Here is an 18,768-nt window from a genome sequence, read left to right as displayed (position 1 = left end):
ACGTTTTAACTAAGCGTCTTCCACAAGATTTCCCCACTTCTCATGGAAAAAGAGACAAATACTAAATTGGCAGTATTGATGAAAAGGAAATATGTTATCTCCTACCATTAGAAGATCTTAACCAATGGAAAGTCAGAAAGCATTTTTTTCAAGTGAAAGTATCAAATGCAATTTAAAAATTAGCTTAAAATCCAAACAAAACCCAAACAAGACAAAGCAAAGCAAAATGTATTGTGCTATTTCAGCACTTTTTAATCTGATGCAGTTTAGGGCTGATACAGTTGACAGCCAACACTTTTCAAGCCAATTGTAGCTCCTTTCAAAACTCAGTAGAAATCCTATAATACTTGTTGGATTGAAAACTGGGTCAAAAGGAGCTTCACTACCCATCTGGGCCACTTTATTCTCTTAAGTCTGCCCCTGCAGTCCTTTCTTTCTATTCCCTATGTCTGTTCTTGCTCTTTGTTATCTTTATTACTTAATCACAGCATGTTATCATTCCCTAAAAAAAAAAAATGTTTTTAAACCCTATGACTTTTGCTCATATGACATCTATTCCTCTTTTTCTTCTTTTCTTTTGCATCTGAATCTCTTACCAATTGCTGGAAGCAATTAAATTGTAAAGGGAATCTTATTGCATTGCATGTTATTTTAATTTCCAAGGATAAATATTTGATGTATCCTTTGCTGTATTTTTGCTTGAATATGAATATAGAGTATACCAGAAGGACCTATACCATTTATTTTATTTGTATTTTTTTAATCTAAAAAGCTTCAGATGCTGTGAATTTGAGATTCTTGAGGGTTTATTTGGGAAATGAAGCCAAAAACAGACAAAAGGTTGAATAAGTACATCCAAAAAGGATATTATAAAAATATACTTCAGAATAAGAGCTATGTGAAAAGCTAATTGCAACATGCAGATCAGCCCACATTTCTTCTGAGACAAATTCTCCCCTTGATTCAGTGTTATACTGGCCTTCTATTTTTAGTCAATTTCCAAAGGGTGGAGCAATGAAAGTATCCTTTGAAAGGTGAGAAACAAAGGTGCTGGGATAAATTTCTGTGGAGCCATAGCTGTAGCACAGCCTCTATCCACACTCCTGTTGGCAAGGCAAGTCTTGGCAATAGTTAAGGATCTATTCATTTGCCTGTTCGTGGATATGGACTTCTGGAGGCCTCCTCCCCAAATTATTTACAGAGCTCTTTTCAGCCACTCTCTGGGGACAATGGAGATTTGGACTTGCCAAAGCCAAAGAATTGAGACTAGTACACTTAGCCCACCTATACCTGCAGAAAGGCTCTTCCTTCAGTCTGTTCCAGGATTCTCTCTGCACCTGGATAGGCAGCCCATAAAAGCTGAGTAGGATGTAAGATGGGTGTAGGAGATGGAAACTGATACTTGAAGGATGCATGTGGAGAGCATCCGCAATTGCAAGAGAAACTTGGGATAGCTGGAGCAGCTTAACAGCCTTGCCAGAAGAGAGCTAAGCAGCAGATGCCTAACAGTTTGCCAAGGTCCACAACAATGCCTGCAATAAAGGGGAGCAGTTCATGTCCATTGGCAGAAGCCAGCCCTAGTTCCTAACTCATCTGATGGTGATGATCATTCTAGATCCACAAAAAGCTTGAGCAGGAGCTGTACCCTGGCAAATGTACATACTGTATTCCTAGAGCATTGGGAAGAACCTGAAGAAAGACTGGGAGTAATAGCCAAGTGGCATCACCAATTTCCAAAAACCAGGATCTAATTCTTCTTTTAAAAGACTAGACTGCATGAAATTCAAGGAGGGATGGGGAAGAGATATCATCCAAACTCAGTATAGGAAGAAATAATTGTGGCATACCAATGAAGTTCTCACATCATGGGATTAGACCCACATTTTTTTGTGTTTATATGTGTGTTTTCAGCCCTTTAGTCAAGAATCTACAACATATCCAAAGCTTCCTCAATCAGCACTGGAAAATATATTTGCTTTCTTGGAAGTAGATCTGCAGAAATTCAGAAGCTGGAATGGCTATTACTATAGGAATTTATATGAAGCAAACAGAATGATTGAGATGTAGCTCAATTTCTTTCAATAGCATCCAGAAACTTTAAATAGGGATCACTGCACATGGCATGCCCAATTAAATTATAGTGAGGTATTCCCTTTAAGCAAATACTATATTTAAAATGTTAGCCAGGTGCATCTAGAAGTTCACAAGTACCAGTATAGCATAGAGCTGAAATGTAGTTCCTAATTAGTCTCTGTAGAGGCTGTCTGTCTATATCTATACCATGCTCTCTATTTATATCTTCTGCCTGTATTTATTTTCATAGTCTCTTCCACCCATCTAATCCAAAATGTGTTTTTTTTTTCAAAATTAGAAACATTCCCATTACTTTTCCTCATTATAATCTGATGGAGGAAATGCACTTCCAGATTGGCTGCTGGAAAAGGACACTGGCCTACCCAAAATCTGCTATTGCCATATTAACTTATTTCCTTAAAAGGCTTTATACGTGAATAACCATAACTGTCCTCGGCTAACCTAAGCTATTCTTTCTAAATATTTAGAATACACACCCATATAAAATTCCAGGAAGCAGAGGAAAAAGCAAGTGAAGGTTCAGGAAAAATACAAGTGTGAACTTCAGGAACTGTATCATAACAAAAATATTTTTTTTAAATGTAGAAGACTGATAAATATGTTTTGAAGCTTTAAAATATATTATTTGTATGATTACACAAAACATGATAGACATGATTCTGCCATTAGAAGTAGAGAAAACAAGGACATTGTACTTCATAGAATAATAAATAAACAAACAAAAAACAAATACACCAAAAATTTTCCTGCAGATAGGATTTCAAAAATAACTAGTATTTCAATACATAATAATGAGGACTATTATTATAAGTTAAGAACTGAAGTCTTGGTTGGATAATTCCTTCCTTCCTTCCTTCCCTCCCTCCCTTCCTCCCTCCTTGCTTTTGTCTGAAAATATTCAGAAAACTAAAACAAACAGCTACAGAATAGTTCAAGATAAAGTTTTTTTTTATAGGACAAGGACACTAAGGTGGCAATGAACTGTAAGTAATGTAGGAAAACAAGGTTTAGTGACTGGATGAATAAACCACAGTGATGTCAGTAATGGAAAAGACAACATATTTAAAAAATGAAGAAGAATGCAATGAGGTTTTAATTCCAAAATTCAGATAAACAAAAAAACCCTAATATCTTACCTTACAAATAATATAGAGAAAACTTCCATTTTATATCCATGTTCACCAGCAACCACACGAAGCAGAAGTAAATCATCTTAATTAATACATATATGAAACTAAATGAAAATAACATCTATGTAAATCATGTAACTGTATTTTGAACAGAGGCTAAATACTATGCTTTAAAAGAACTTTCTCTAACCACATGCCCTTGGGAAATTTGGGGGTTGTAATTTATAACTGGTTGGAAATTCTGAGGCTTGTAATCTGAAGGTCTTCAGAGGACATCAAGCTGAAGAAGGGCAGTTTAAAGTGCAGAGTTATTTTATGTTTGGACTTCTACAAATAGTCAATAAGCCATTAATGTAATGAGAAAATCATACATATGTGTATGGTAAATACATGCAATACATGGTTCTTTAAGAACTGTATTTCTTTAATGTTAATTGTAACATTAGTGAGCTTGGTTACAGTGTTTATAGGATTTGAGAACAAAAAAGACAGTAATAGATAAACTACTGCAAATTAGCTGAGTTTGATAGACATTTGCTATATTTTTGTACCCCTCTAGTTACTGATTTTCTAAAAAGAGCTATTGCAGCTTTTATTCAGATATACACAAAGATAACTGAGAAGCTCATTTGAGAAGGCTTTAGTTTATAGTGCATAATTAATATCAGGGCAGATACTATGGCATGAAATCACCACATAGGAATATGACTGCTTGTTATAAAAGGAGATGCTCTATATTGTACAGATAGTTTGGTAGACAAGACATGAAAAAACCCTCAATAGCTGTATCGTCAAGTGGAAAGCAAGTGTTCTGGAAGAAACTTTTCAAGGCTAGTTTCTAAGGCAACATTTAAAAATATGATCTGTTGTACAGAGGGCCAAGTTGAGTAGCAGAAGGAAACTGAATGGAAGAGGAGATAGTTTGGCATTAAAAAAAATTTAGATTGTAAACACCAAAACATTCTAGAGTTGATATCCCCTTCTCTTTAAAGTTTGGTCAATATATTCTACATTTTCAGTAACTTCTATAGTACTCAATACCACACTGTTGAGATAATGAAACAGTTAATGCTGAAAACTCTTTGTGAAAACATACAGTATTTACTCTCTATTGCTAATGAATGCTATACAGCTTTTTTAAAATGACCACCTTTTTGTTATAATGCTTATGGCTAGTTTTGTGCCACAGAAGTGGAAGATCTGTCATACCCTAGTGGGTCAATTAATAACTAAATAATTATTTCTAGAATGGGAATCTGCTTTTCCTACAATGTTCCAGAAAGGGAAGATGAAACTAAAATACACTACTTTTAATGTTTTCCTCAAGTAACAACCCTTTTTGAACTGGTGAAAACATGAAGAGAAATAAAGAAACAAAAGAATATTTCTTATGGAATTCCCTCTCCTGGATCTACAGATGTTCAGCAGCTACTGCTACAAATTGCTTTTCAGTGGCTGGATGAATAAACCACATAGTGACGTCAGTAATGGAAAAGGTACCGTATTTTCCGGTGTATTAGACGACTTGGCGTATAAGACGACCCCCGACTTCGGAGCCGATTTGCATGCCTAGAAAGTCATCTTATATGCCGGAAACTACCGTAATTTCTGGCGTATAAGATGACTCGACGTATAAGATGACCCCCGACTTCGGAGCCTATTTGCATGCTTTAGAAAGTCGTCTTATACGCCGGAAAATACGGTAAATATATTTGCTCTTTTATTGTACAAATTCTACATTTTTCTGGAGGAGCATTTTATTTCAGTGAATCTAGCTATGTTCTTTTGCTTTAAGGTATACATCAGTTTGAATGCCTCAGTTACCTCCCCGCCTCCCCCTTTGATCTCATATTTATGTATAAGTTTTCAAACACTGCTGCTAGAACAGCATGATGTCCAGGATAATCTACACATATAATTAAGGTCAACCTTAGTATTACTCAAACATTGTTTTAAGTGAAAAATCAGGATGATTTTTGGGTCAGAGAAATAATGCTGTCTTCAATCTTTGAAAGTTTCTTCAACATTTTGTTCAATTCAGTCTCATCAAATTCCATGGTCAAAAGTTCAGATTCCTACAATAAAAAGGAAGAAAGAGAATTGGTTTACATTTTAACATGAAAATACACTCAGCACTCTATTCAAAAAGGTGGAATTAATTATCTTCTTCCCTGTTTATTTTGCATGCTTTTATTTTATTTTATTATTAAATTTGTTTGGTATCCATCTCACTTTTATGGAGTTATTACAGGAACACATACACACACACAACACACACACAATTACATTCTTATAGACTTCCTCAATTTACAGCACCTGGTTTCTCAACTAAGTGATACACTTGTTGCATCACATGCTCTGCCAGGAAGCATCTTAAGGTATCTTGCAATCTGAGAAGAGAATATCCTCATTTTAATACTTTCCACATTCAGGAATGCTTCTCACAAGAATTTATCTACTGATAAAAATGCTTGCATATTTGCTATAAACTCCTTGTATGTTGCCAACCATACTTGACCAGGCCTCCTACACATCATCTTTGTTTTTGAAACTATTATTAAAGTTCAATAAACAACATGCTCCTCTTTTTTGAAAATACCAACAAACTGGGGAGATGGTTAGCACATTGTGTTTCAAAATGACACAATTAAAAGAAATATTATATTACGAGATACTTTACAATGCAGAGGAAATCTCAACAGAAAAAATACAGCAGTATTTAAAAAAAGCAGACTTACCAAAAATCTCAGAGAATATTCAGAACATATTAAATGGAAAAATATCAATGATGGAGATTACAGAGACTATAAAAAGGCAAAAAATATGATAAAACTCCAGGTCCAGATGGATTACCTGCAGAGCTTTATAAATCATTACAAGATATACTAAGCCCAATATTGAAAGATCTGTGCAATGAAATACTTTTAGAGGCTAAAATACCAAATACATGCACTGAAGCCAATATTACCTAAATACCCAAAGAAGACTCTGATCTAATGCAAATAAAAAACTATAGACCAGTGGTAGCGAACCTATGGCATGCATAACAGAAGCAGCACTAAGAGCCCTCTCTGTCGACATGTGTGCCATGCCCCGGAGATGGCAACCATCCCTCTTCAACCAGCTGCCCGCTAACTCGCTGTGATCCCACATGGCCGGATGCATCCCAGCACCCATGCGCATGCTGGCCTCTGTGCAGGGCCCGATGGTGTCAGGCAGCAGCCGCCCCGGCCCCTGCCTCACCTTGCCCTGTGACAATGGCACCCTTGCCCTGCCCTGCCTCGCCTTGCCTTGCCTCACCCCGCAAGATGAACCTCCTGCCCATCGCCCCACCTGCCAGAGACTCCCTGGATCTCCCCCAATCCTGCCTGGCCCCCACAGGTGTCCCTCCCCATGAGCAATATTGAGGTGATCACACCCACCTTGGCCACACCCACCCAATCTGCCATGACCACCACAGCCATGCCCATCCAGTGGGCCACACCCACCTGACACCCGGCGATAAATAAGTGGGTTTTAGGTTGCAGTTTGGGCACTCGGTCTCTAAAAGGTTTCCCCTCACTCCTATAGACCAATATTGTTATTAAATGTAGATTATAAAATTTTCGCCTCAGCAATAGCAGAAAGACTAAAGAAATTTCTGACCGAATTTATACATATAGACCAAAATGGCTTTCTATCTAAAAAACAGATTAAAAATAATTTAAGAATGATTCTAGTTGTGTTAGAGTACTATGAAATTCATCCAGGGAAACAGATGGTTTTAATATTTCTTGAAACACAGAAAGTGTTCGACAACGTAAACTGGCAATTTATGTTTCAGCAACTAGAGGAAAAGGACTTTGGAGAAAACTTTATAAATGTAATTAAAACAATTTATTATAAACAAACAAATAATTGTAAATGGAGATTTTACAGAAAACTTTGACATTAAAAAAGGCAGAAGACAGGGATGTCCACTATCTCCATTATTATTTATACTAACACTGGAAGTATTTAATAGAAACATCCAGCAAGATACAGAAATTAAAGGCCTGGAGATAAAAGATGAAAAATATAAACTATAAGCATTTGCAGATGACGGTTTTTATATTGGAAGAACCACTTGAAACAAGCATTAAACCTAAGGAGAAAATAGAAAAATTTGGAGAAGTGGCAGGGTTGAAAATAAACAGAGGAAAGACTAAAGTGCTAACAAAAAATCTAAAGAAAAAAAAAACCAACTAGCAAAAAAACCCCAAAACAAATCTTCAAATAGTTAAAAAAGTTAAATATTTGGGAATTTATTTAACAGCAAGATGTGCAAGAATAAAAGAAGATAATTATGTAAGATTGATAAAACAAAATAAAATTGGACTTGGAAAAATGGAAAAACTTACAACTTTTAACGTTGGGGAGAATAGCAACAGTGAAAATTAATATCTTACCGAAAATACTCTTTCTATTCCAAACGATACCTGTAAGACTGGGAAAAGCCTTTTTTGATGAACTAAATACAATAATACTGAAATTTATCTGGCAAGGAAAAAAAGCTAGAATCAGACTGAAAATGCTACAAGAAGCGAAAGGAAGTGGAGGATTTGGACTGCTGGGCTGGATGTTATACTACCAAGCAACTATATTAACATGGCTTAAAGAATGGATAATGCTTAGAGATAAAAGACTATTATACCTAGAGGAGCATGACCTACAATATTGGGTGGCATGCCTTTCTGTGGTATGGGAAGAATAAAATTCATAGAAACTTTCAAAACCACTTCTTTTAGAATGGGAAAAAATAAAAGTGAAAATTTATATCAAGATACCTGGATGGCTTTCAACAATGGAAGCACTTGCTTACCCAAATTTAATTAATTATGACAAAATTGTGACCTATAAAGATATTTTGGACAATGAAGGGATATTGAAAGACAGACAAGACTTACAAGAACAAGGTATTGATCTATCATGGTAGCCATACTTTTAAATCTAAACGAGATATGAAAAAGATGTTAAAACAATGGGATTTCATAAGGAACAGACAGAATGCAACCAGATACTGTCAAAAACAGACGAAAAACTGATTAAGAAACTCTATAAATATCTGTTAAGCTTAAAGATGGAGGAAGAACAAGTAAAAGAAACAATGATAACATGGGCAAATAACTTTGGACATAATATAGAATTAGAAAACTGGCAAAAGTTATGGGAAAGAAATGCTAAATTAACAAAAGTAGTGGCATATAAAGAAAACTTATATAAAATGTTTTACAGATGGCATTTAACACTAGTGAGATTAGCAAAAATGTTTAAAAATACTTCAAACAAGTGTTGGAAATGCAAACAAAGACCAGGTACTTATTACCATATCTGGTGGACATGCCCGAAACCAGGGATAGGCAACCCAAACACTCAAAGAGCCACTTGGACCCGTTTCCCATTGAAAACAAAACACTGGGAGTTGCAAAACCCTTTTGATATCTAAAATGAAGATAAAACTGCATATATCCTTTTTTACCTTTATGAGATATAGGTAAATGTTATCTTCATTTTAGATCAGCGGTTCTCAACCTGTGGGTCGCGACCCCATTTGGGGTTGAACGACCATTTCACGGGGGTCGCCAAACAACGCAATCCGCCATTTTTTCCCCTTTTCCTTAGCTGTGCTACTCCCTCTTATTCTATTGGCTTTTGAAAGCCAATAGTATAGACTCTATTCAAGAGACTCATTCTATTGGCATTCGAAAGCCAATATAAACTAAGAAAGTTTCGGTTTCAGAGCACGTGGCAGAAAGCGAGAGAGAGAACAAGCGGCAGAAAGCGAGAGAGAACAAGCAGCAGAAAACAAGAGAGAGAACAAGCAAAAGCAGTAAGTTTCGTCTCTGGTCTGCCGCTGAGCTTCCTCTGCTTGGCCAGCAGACAACCCCAGTGGCCCCAGAACACCCTGCCCGCATTTCCTGCAATTTCGCAGCTGGCCCAGAGGCTAAAAAACACCCCGCGGCCGCTGGCATTTCTCGTAATTTTGCAGCCGGCCTCCCCTCGTGCAGCCCGCCCCGCGCCCTCCCCACCTGCCACTGATCTCAGCAGACAAGCCGGGGGCCACCAGGGAAGGCCGAGGCCAAAGAGCCCGGCCCAGCGACTAGAAAATACCCCGCGGCCACTGGCGTTTCCCATAAATTTGCAGCCGGCTTCCCCTCGTGCAGCCCGCCCCGCGCCCTCTCTGCCTGCCTAATACTGGCCCAAAGCTTCAGAGATCGCTCTCAAACCATCCTGACCTGCCAAAAATAATACTAGGGGAAGGGAGAGAGCGACCTGACGAGCGGACAAACACGCACACACGTTCCCGGGCCCACGTACTTTCCGCGGCCAAGTTCTTCCATTCCTATCCCTACCAAGGCACAACCTGCTCCAGGCACCTGTCACCCTTAGAGCGCAGGCTCCTCCCCAGCCGACTGGCTCGGCCTCCTTCGGTCCGTCCTTCCTCAACTGTCCGCGGGTCGACCCAGCTGGTGGTTTTGGTGGCGTGGTCTATGTCGTAGTCGCGAGCTTCCTCCCAGCCTTCGGGCAAAGGCAACTCCTGCCAGGGCATTTTTCCCAGCAGCAGGCGCAGCAGCGGAGAGACGGACCGAAGCTGCTCCCGGAACGTAAAAGTAGAGGGCCCAAACGGCGAGAGTGACGCAGCTCTCTGACTCTCTGCTTCAGAGGAAAAATGCAAGGGAAAAAGACTGGGAGAAGTGGTCGTTTTTGGGCACGTACGTTATGAACCGGCTACTTGTCCCAGTCTTTTTCCCCTGCATTTTTCCTCTGAAGCAGAGAGTCAGAGAGCTGCGTCACTCTTGCCGTTTGGGCCCTCTACTTTTGTGCCCCGCCCTGCCTGTGTGCTCTCCTCTGCCTCTGTGCGCACACAGGCAGGGCCGTGATGTGTTGCTGCCTGCCAAAACCAGGCTGGGGTCTGGGCGGCATAGCACAGGACGAAGGAAGGAAAGAAGGGAGGGAGGAAGGGACAATGGGAGCTGCAGCGCTGCAGCCTTCCAGTCCCGCGAGCGTTCTTCGGCTGTGCTCAAGGCCTCGCATTTATCAGCTGTTTGGTGGCCGAGAAACAGCCTTTCAGCTTCAGGCTGCTCCCTTGGCCCTAGGCTTCCTGCTTCGGCCTCCCGCCCATCAGCTGTTCGGCAGCTAAGAATAGGAGCTGCCCAGCTGTTGGTCGGGACACATCCAAGCTGCCTGGTAGAATGAGCTGGCCGCTGGTCTCCTTTGCTGCCCTGCACCTCATCCTCAACCCCTCCCCCTGCCAGTTCATGTCGAACCCGTGGGGGCTTGACAGGGAGAGAGGGAGGGAAGGAGGAAGGGACAAAGAGGGAGGTGAAGGAAAGAAGGAAGGGACAATGGGAAAGAGGAGGGAAGGAGGAAGGGACAAAGGGAGGTGAAGGAAAGGAAGGAAAGAAGGAAGGAAGGGACAATGGGAGGGAAGGAAGGCAGGCACCCGCCCCAGTCACATTCCCCTCCACCAGAGACCCACGGATTCCCCCCCCCCCAGGCAACCTGCAACCTGAGTGATCAGCTGGCCATCCCCCCCCACTGATCACATGACCCTGGGACACTGTGAACATGATAAGTATGAATCAGTTGCCAAGCAACCCGAATGTAAATCACCTGGGGATGCTGCAATAGTCATAAGTGTGAAAAATTGTCATAATTCGCTTATAACTTCAAACAGTCACAAAGTGAATTGTTGTAAGTCGAGGACTACTTTCTCATTTTTTCCTTTTTTTTTTGGTCAAGTTTTTGATACCTTGCTGGGTGAGTGTTGGTACTCGGATATTGCCTTATCCGAAAAGTGGTACAATGGGTGAAAAGGTTGAAAAGCCCTGAAGTAGAGCCGTCAGCTTAGCCAAGGCTCCGGTGCCAAGCGCTGTCCACCTCCTCCTGATTGAAGCGGGGAAGGGGAAAGGAGGAGGAGGAGCCACTGCAGCTTTTGACCGCGGGTTAGGCTGGTTAAGAGAAGCCAACCTGATAGCGGAGGGTGGGTGGACTCCCACGTGCTATTAACTTTGTTAGCAAATGGGAGGGTCGGGGGGGGGTTGATCAAAGTTGCTTCGTTTATTCATTTATTGCACAATAAAATTATTTGAAACCAACATTTTGTGCTATTCTAATGCACAACTGTAATCTCTGAGGAGGCTATCACATCTGAGCTACAAAAAATTGGTTAAAGCATTCATGTTTGCTGATATTTATTTCCTTTAAACTGCTTTGATTCTTCCATTTATTGTTTAAAGTGGTGTAATACTTCCATTTATTTCCTTTTATTCCCTTAAAACTAGTTTGAATCTTCCATTTGTTGCCATTTATTATCTTAAAACTGATTTAATTGTTCTGTTTATTTCTGATCTACGAAACCTATAACCTCCGTGCCATTTCTCACTCTTCTTATTCCTTTCTGCTTTGCTTTTTATTCCCTCTCTTTCATATACTTTCTTTTATCTTCACTGAAAGAAAATCCCTCCAGGTCCCCACTATAATCAAATGAAAGCAGCCTGTTCTTATTTATTATTTACTAACTTTCTGTAAATTTTGGTCCCACATTTAAAGGCAGGATAAACATGCATTAAAATATATGCAGCAGCGGCACAGCATTAATGGTGCCCGGGGCTGTCTTTCTTGCATGCCCACTTGGTGACCACGCCCACTTGGTGGCCACACCCACTTGGCCACGCTCCTGGCACCCGGGGATGTAGAAACGAAAATAATTTTATGGTTGGGTGTCACCACAACATGAGGAACTGTATTATGGGGTCGCAGCATTAGAAAGGTTGAGAACCACTGTTTTAGATGTCAAAAGGGTCTCTCTCTTTCTGTTTCTCCCTTCCTCCCTTTCTGCCCTTGGTCTGCCAATCCTCTTCCCCCCCTTCTCTCTCTCTCTCTCTTTCTCTCTCCCCCCCCCTTTCCGATCTTCTGCTCACCTGGCAAGCTGGCTTCAAGCTGTTCTCAAACAAGCTCAGGGGTAGGCAACCTTGGCTCTTTTATGACTCACGGATGTCAACTCCCAGAATTCCTGAGTCAGCATAGCTGGGCTAGCTAGCTCTCTCCTGCCTTTCTGCTTCCTGCAGAAACGCAGCAAAGGGAGGAGCCCCACCCAAAAAGCTTTTCAGCTTGTCAGAGAACACTGTGAGTCCACTCTCTTTCACACACACACACACACACACAGAGAGGAGAGAGAGAGAGAGAGAGAGAGAGAGAGAGAGAGAGAGAGAGAGAGAGAGAGAAGCAGGGAAGCGCAAGTACCTCTCTCTGTCTCTGTCTCTCTCTGCAAATTGCAGACCTGTGCCCTAAACTAAAACTAAAAGATTTTGGTCAAAAATACATTTATGGTTGGAGAAAATGACTAAAAAACAAATAGACTTGAAGTCAAAATTATTTTTGTTAGGAACAATAGGAGCAAATTATGACAAAAACTGTATATATTTAATTTTATATGTACTAACTGCAGCAAGAATTGTACTTGCCCAACATTGGAAAAATGAAAATTTACCAACTGAAGAAGAATTAAGAAAATTTTAGAGTGTGCAGAAATGGATAGATTGACTTTAAAGATAAAAGAGAAAGAAGACTCAGTGTATTTTAGAACATGGGATAATTTTTATCAATAGCTAGAAAAACAAGTTAGAGAGAAAGGAATGTGATCTGTAACATTGAATATATACTAGTAAGAAGACGACTATCGAGCGATTAATTAACTTTGTTATGATAATTAATTACTACTCATTGTTTTTTCTTTTTAAATACATGTACCCAGACAACATGTTGTTTGCTAAATATTAAAAATGTTATTTAAAAAAAATTCTAACCCTATCCCCAACCCCAACCCTACCCTAACTGCAGCTTGCAATCAATGAAGTGCTATTAGAACAGTCAAAAGTCAAACCGGATAGCTTGCAAATTATTCCAGAATGTGTTTTGTCATGCCTTGAATAATATGTGGAAGAAGCAATTGATCTTTATATTGCCCAATATTTATTTCTTATTCTTATTAGGAGAGGTAAGTACATTTGTGTGTTTTATAGAATCATTATGTAGTTATTTATTTGCTTTTCTTTGAACAGTTCTATTTTAATGGGTTAGTGTTTTTTCCCCCCAAAATTCTTTTTTTGTGTGTGCATTGTTCACCTCCTAAAGTTATATACTTAAGATGAGCAGCAATGTATTTCTTCTAAATAAATAAATGAAAAAAACCCAAACCTAGTATCCTGGGACATTCAAAACACAATTTGTAGAAAGAGAAGAGCAAACCATTTCACATCAGATCTGAATGATACAAATACTGTGTATGATCATACAAATGTATAAATTTCTCTGGATGGAGTTGATTTTAGCTCTATAATATACAGCCAAAATTTAACAAAGAGATAAAAACAACAAAATCTTGGTTTTCTTTAGTGAACAAGTAACAACCCCCCCAACTTTATAAATGAGTCACAAATCAAACATGTAGACACAATCATAATGAGCATCTTCCTTAAATAATTTGCTTTGCTTGGTTTTAGTGGAGCATGAACCCAACTGTGGCACCTTGTAAATAATGATTTATAGATTAATGTATTGTATGAATCTGGCTAAGGCTTATTCAAAAGCCCATGATTAAAAAATAATGCTTTAGTACAATGCCTGCAGTAGCAAACATGAGTTCTTGGTTATTGATACTGAGTCCCTGAAGTAAGTTAAATGAGGAAGCTGGATGGATTCACCACCATCTATTTATCCTTTTAAAGACATGGAAAATAGCTGAAATTGTATTTATTAGAGACAGAGTGCTTTTGAAAGATGCGTAGCAGACAGCAGAACAACTGTTGCAATTTCTTTCTTCACTTTTTTATAGGCAAAAAGTGTAAAAGACATAGGAGTTCTGCTAGAAAAGGAGCGTTGGCTTACCTGAGTGCCTCTTCTCAGCATGATGATGAAGAATCCACCAATGGGTTATTTCAGTGCTCCTGCCCAATCAGACTAAGTTGTCAAAGTTGTCATGCCCGTCCTTGCCTGCTACCTCCCAGTTTCAACGATAGTGGAGCCAATGATGATAGTCCGACATGATGACTCCCAAGAGAAGGAAAAAGAAGCAACCCCCTGACACGTGGCCTAACTGATCTCTAGAGGGGTGGACGTGGATTCTTCATCATCATGCTGAGAAGAGGCGTTCAGGAAAGCCAACGCTCCTTCTCCAGCATGATGGATGAAGAATCCACCAATGGGACTTACCAAAGCCCTCACTGTCCCTATGGGAGGGAGTCAGTTGGGACCTGTGTCCCTGGTCCTGGCACTACCTGTTGCAGTATTCATCGACCAAAGGAAGCCTCAGCAGATGCAAATTTGTCCAGTCGGTAATGCCTAATAAAAGGGGAAGGCGAAGACCATGTCGCCACTCTACAAATATCCTCTATAGATGCTTGTGTTGCCCACGCCGCAGATGTGGCAGCACTGTGAGTGGAATGTGCCGTCACACAACTTGGAACTGGCAGGGAAAGCGACACATATGCCCCTGCTATGTATGCCCTGATCCACCTTCCTATGGTAGAGGCGGATACCTTCTGCCCCATGGAAGAAGATTGAAATGAGGCAAACAGGGCTTCTGATTTACGAAAAGCCACCATACGTTTGATGTAACAGTGCAGGGCCCTGCATACGTCCAATGTGTGCCATTGCCGTTCCAGGTCATATGACGGATGGGGCAAAAGTTTGGGAGAATAACCACCTGTGCCCTATGAAACACTGTGTTTATATTAGGGATAAAGGAAGGATCCAACCTGAGAACCACCCTGTCCTCATGAAACATGCACAGGTCTTTCCTGATAGATAAAGTGATCAGTTCGGAGATGCGTCTGGCGGAGGTAATGGCAATCAGGAAAGCAACCTTGAGTGACAAGGATCGCAAAGAACAGGTTCTAATGGGTTCAAAGGGTGAGGCAGTTAGGGCCTGCAGAACCTGTGGTAGCTCCCAGGAGGATACCTGTGGACCATGGGTAGTCTGCTATTCGTAACTCCTTTGAGAAAGGAGCGGACCTTGGGATGCTGAGACAAGGATTCGGATCTGTCCCAGGAGAGCACCATGGAAAGAGCCGGTACCTGCCTTCGAATGCTGTTGGGTGACAACCACTTATTGATGCCCTCCAACAAGTAGTCTAAGACCTTTGGGATGGTCACTTTGGAGAGACTCAAGTGGTTCTTGTCACACCAGTGACAGAAATTCCGCCAAGTGTGACTGTAAATGCAGTTAATTGCTGGTCTCCTGGCAGCCTGAATCATGTCAATCACTCCTGACGAGTATGACTCCTGAGTCAGTCAAACGCCAGGCGGCCAATTGAAGCCATTGGGGGTCTGGATGTTGTAGAGCCCCTTGCGTTAAACGTATGCGACTGTCGGGAATCCGCCATGGAGAGATTGTGGAAAGGCTCACTAGGTCTGCGAACCACGGTCATCTCGGCCAGTGAGGTGCAATGAATATTAGCTCTGCCTGTTCCTCTAGGATCTTCTTGACAACTGCTGGAAGCAGAGGGAGAGGAGGAAAGATGTACAATAGCCCTGTGGCCATGGGCTGCATAGTGCGTCCGTCCCCTCCGCCCCGAGAGGGGAAGCATGAAAAGAATCTGTGAAATTGAGCGTTCTCCAGCGAGGCAAACAGGTCTACAATCGGATGGCCAAACCTGTCTGTGATCTCCGAGAAGAGATCCGGGTGCAACCACCATTCCGAATGGTCCACTATTGACCTGCTGAGGAAGTCCGCTTGCCAGTTCACCTCTCTCGCTCGGCCCTGATGGAAAGTAGGTTGGTCTCTGCCCAGGAGCCCAACACCCGAGCCTCCGTCATGAGGGACCTGGAATGAGTGCCCCCTTGCCGGTTCACGTGAGCCTTTGCAGCTACATTGTTCGTGAGGACCAGCACATGTTAACCCCCAATCTTGATGCAGAAGTTTGGAGAGCCAGATGGATCGCCCTGAGCTCCAACCAATTGATGTTGTGCTTCAGGTCCAACTGCCCTAAGCCATCTGAGATTGGAGGTGCGCACCCCAGCCGAAGAGACTTGCGCCCATGGTTAGAAGAATTCAGGGAGGCTCTTTGAAGAGAGTCCCCTTGTGCATGGCTGAGGATGTCCACCAGTCGAGGGAGCGGAGGACCTGACGGGGAACCCTTACCAGTTGGTTGGAGGAACTGGTGCACAGTCTCAGGAACAGAAGCAGGAACCATTGGAGGGTCCGGGCATGTAATCTGGCCCAAGGCACTATCGCTATGCAAGATATTAATTTCCCCAGTAGCTGGGAAAGCAAAGCTAAGGTCACTACCCGCTCCCTGTGGACCCTGAGGACCAGGTCTCGGATGCTGTTTCGACGGTCTTCCGACAAGAACACGTGACAAGAGTCTGTGTCTATTACCGCGCTCAGGTATAAGAGGGAGGTTGAGGGGACCGTCTGGCTTTTCTGGAAATTTATCGAGAACCCATGGTCCTGAAGAGTCCTGATCGTAAGGGCCAGATCCGACTGGGCGGTCGGGATGGAGGTTGATTGGATCAGGATGTCATCCAGGTAACACTGGACAGTTACCGGGGCCAATCTTAAGTGTGCTGCCAGAACTGCCAGGATCTTGGTGAAGACCCTGGGGGCAGAGGAGAGACCAAATGGTAGGGCCCTGTATTGGAAGTGATGGTTGAGATAAACAAAACTGCAGAAATTGGTGATGATCTAGGAGGATGGGGATGTGTAGATATGCCTCTGTGAGATTGATTGAGGTCATGAAATCCCCTCGCCTGACGCTGCCCAAGATGCAATGGAGCGTCTCCATCTTGAACTTCCGATACTGGAGATGGTAGTTTAAGCCCTTGAGGTCGGGGATTGCCCTCCATCCCCCTGAGGATTTTGGGACTACAAACAGGATGGCGTAATATCCCTTTCCTACCTGGTCCGCTGGGACCTCCTCTATGGCCCTGATGCTTAATAAATGTCAAATGGCATCTATCATGAGACCCCTTTTTATTGGGTTTCTCAAAGTTGGACAAGAGATGAAATGATCTATGGGTCTGGTTATGAGCTCCAGGGACAGACCCTCCCTTATGGTCTGTAGTACCCAGGAGTCTGTGGTTGTTTTTTCCCATTGGTGGATGAAGAGAGCGAGCCTGCTGCCAATGGGAGGGGTCCCCTCTAAGTCATTTGGAACGATGGAAGGGACGACCCCCTCTGCCTCGAAAGGAAAACTTATTCTGGGTCTGGTGTCAGGGCAGGTCCCTATAATTCGTCCTGTAAAATGGATGGTCTGCCTTGGCAGTAGAGGGACGGTATGTTTGTCCAGCCTCTGCTGTTGCACCAGTCCAAAAGGACTGACGGCGGCCATAGGGAAAGAACTGCCTGTTTGCTCTCTTAACCAAATGAGAGATAACCTTCTGTTTCTGTTTGTTCTCCACAAGGTAGGGTGTTAATGCCTCCCCAAACAGCCGGCCTCCCTTAAATGGAGCCGTGGTCACACGCCATTTGTGTTTACTCTCAGCCCTCCAGTTCTTAAGCCAAAGCAGCCTCCGTGCAACGATGCTGGAAGCCATTGCTCAGGCCGAGTGGGGGCGTATAAGGAAACATCCGCCATGTACTCAGAGGTCGCTATCAGTATGGTCAGGTCCTGGTGGACTCTCACCTCCTCTAGGGGGATCCTCTCCTGAAGCTGTCTAAGCCAAATGAGAGAGATTCTGGCGAAAAAGGAAGTGGAGGTTGCCCTCTTTGCTGCCCACGCAGATGCTTGGTGAGCTTTGCGAAATGCTAGCTCGAATTTCTTATCCTCCACCCTAAGGGCATCAGAGACATTTGCTGGTAGTCTGGTGGCTGAGAATAGTGGGGCTAGGGATTCATCCACTTTAGGCATCTCCAATAGATCTGTTAAATTTGGGGCCATATCTACTAGCTTGCGTTCAGCTCCCCCTTGGGAAGGTTGTGCGGCCGGGGATTCCCATTGTCCCTGAATATTTTTAAGGACTAAAGGGGGACAGGATTTGCTGACACCAGATTACCGGTTCCGAGAATAGCAGATTTGCGTCCTGGGTAGTGGAAGTTTCCGGTGTGGGAATAGGGTCAGAAGTGATCTTACCTGCTGCACATGCCCTGCGAAGTAAAGATGGAAAAAGCAAAGCGTTAAAGAGCTCTGCCATGGGATGAGAATCTTGTGGAAGCTCCTCACAATCTGACTACTGGTCTGCAGTGCAGTCATAATCAGAAGAGCTGGAAGAGTTGGATCCTGGTGAATGGGGGGAGGGGGCGAGATAGAACTAGGGTGGTCAAGCAGTGTGGGTTGTGATGAGATAGTTGGCACTGATGAGGATCTCGGCAGGGATGAAGATAGTTGATGACTTGAGGAGGCCATTACTTGAAGGACTGCCTGCAATATCATGGCCTGCAGCTGATCAGCAAAGGAAGGATCCTGTGAAGAACGAAGCCCTGCTGCAGTCGGGGTAAAAAGTCACTGTAGGTTCCGTGGAGGGGTGGGCCTCCCTGACCAAAGGTCTGTACTGAGACCTGCTGAAGCTCTCACCATGCCTGTGT

The 18,768-nt window shown here is 42.4% G+C and overlaps 1 long non-coding RNA gene across 1 annotated transcript in view; it reads right to left on the bottom strand.

Annotated features, from left to right (window-relative positions):
* Positions 1-3,169: 3,169 nt before the first annotated feature.
* The window catches only part of LOC120307832, a 39,506-nt gene continuing 23,907 nt past the window's right edge, over positions 3,170-18,768 (bottom strand). Inside the window, exon 2 of the long non-coding RNA XR_005556664.1 lies at positions 3,170-5,299. This is a non-coding gene — a long non-coding RNA (uncharacterized LOC120307832). The remainder of the gene's footprint in view (positions 5,300-18,768) is intronic.

Source organism: Crotalus tigris, unplaced genomic scaffold, assembly GCF_016545835.1.
Source record: "Crotalus tigris isolate CLP2741 ecotype Arizona unplaced genomic scaffold, ASM1654583v1 scf7180000017831.1706817, whole genome shotgun sequence".
Lineage (NCBI taxonomy): Eukaryota > Metazoa > Chordata > Lepidosauria > Squamata > Viperidae > Crotalus > Crotalus tigris.
The sequence above is the reverse complement of the archived record's forward strand: the minus strand, read 5'-3'. Positions and strand labels throughout refer to the sequence as shown.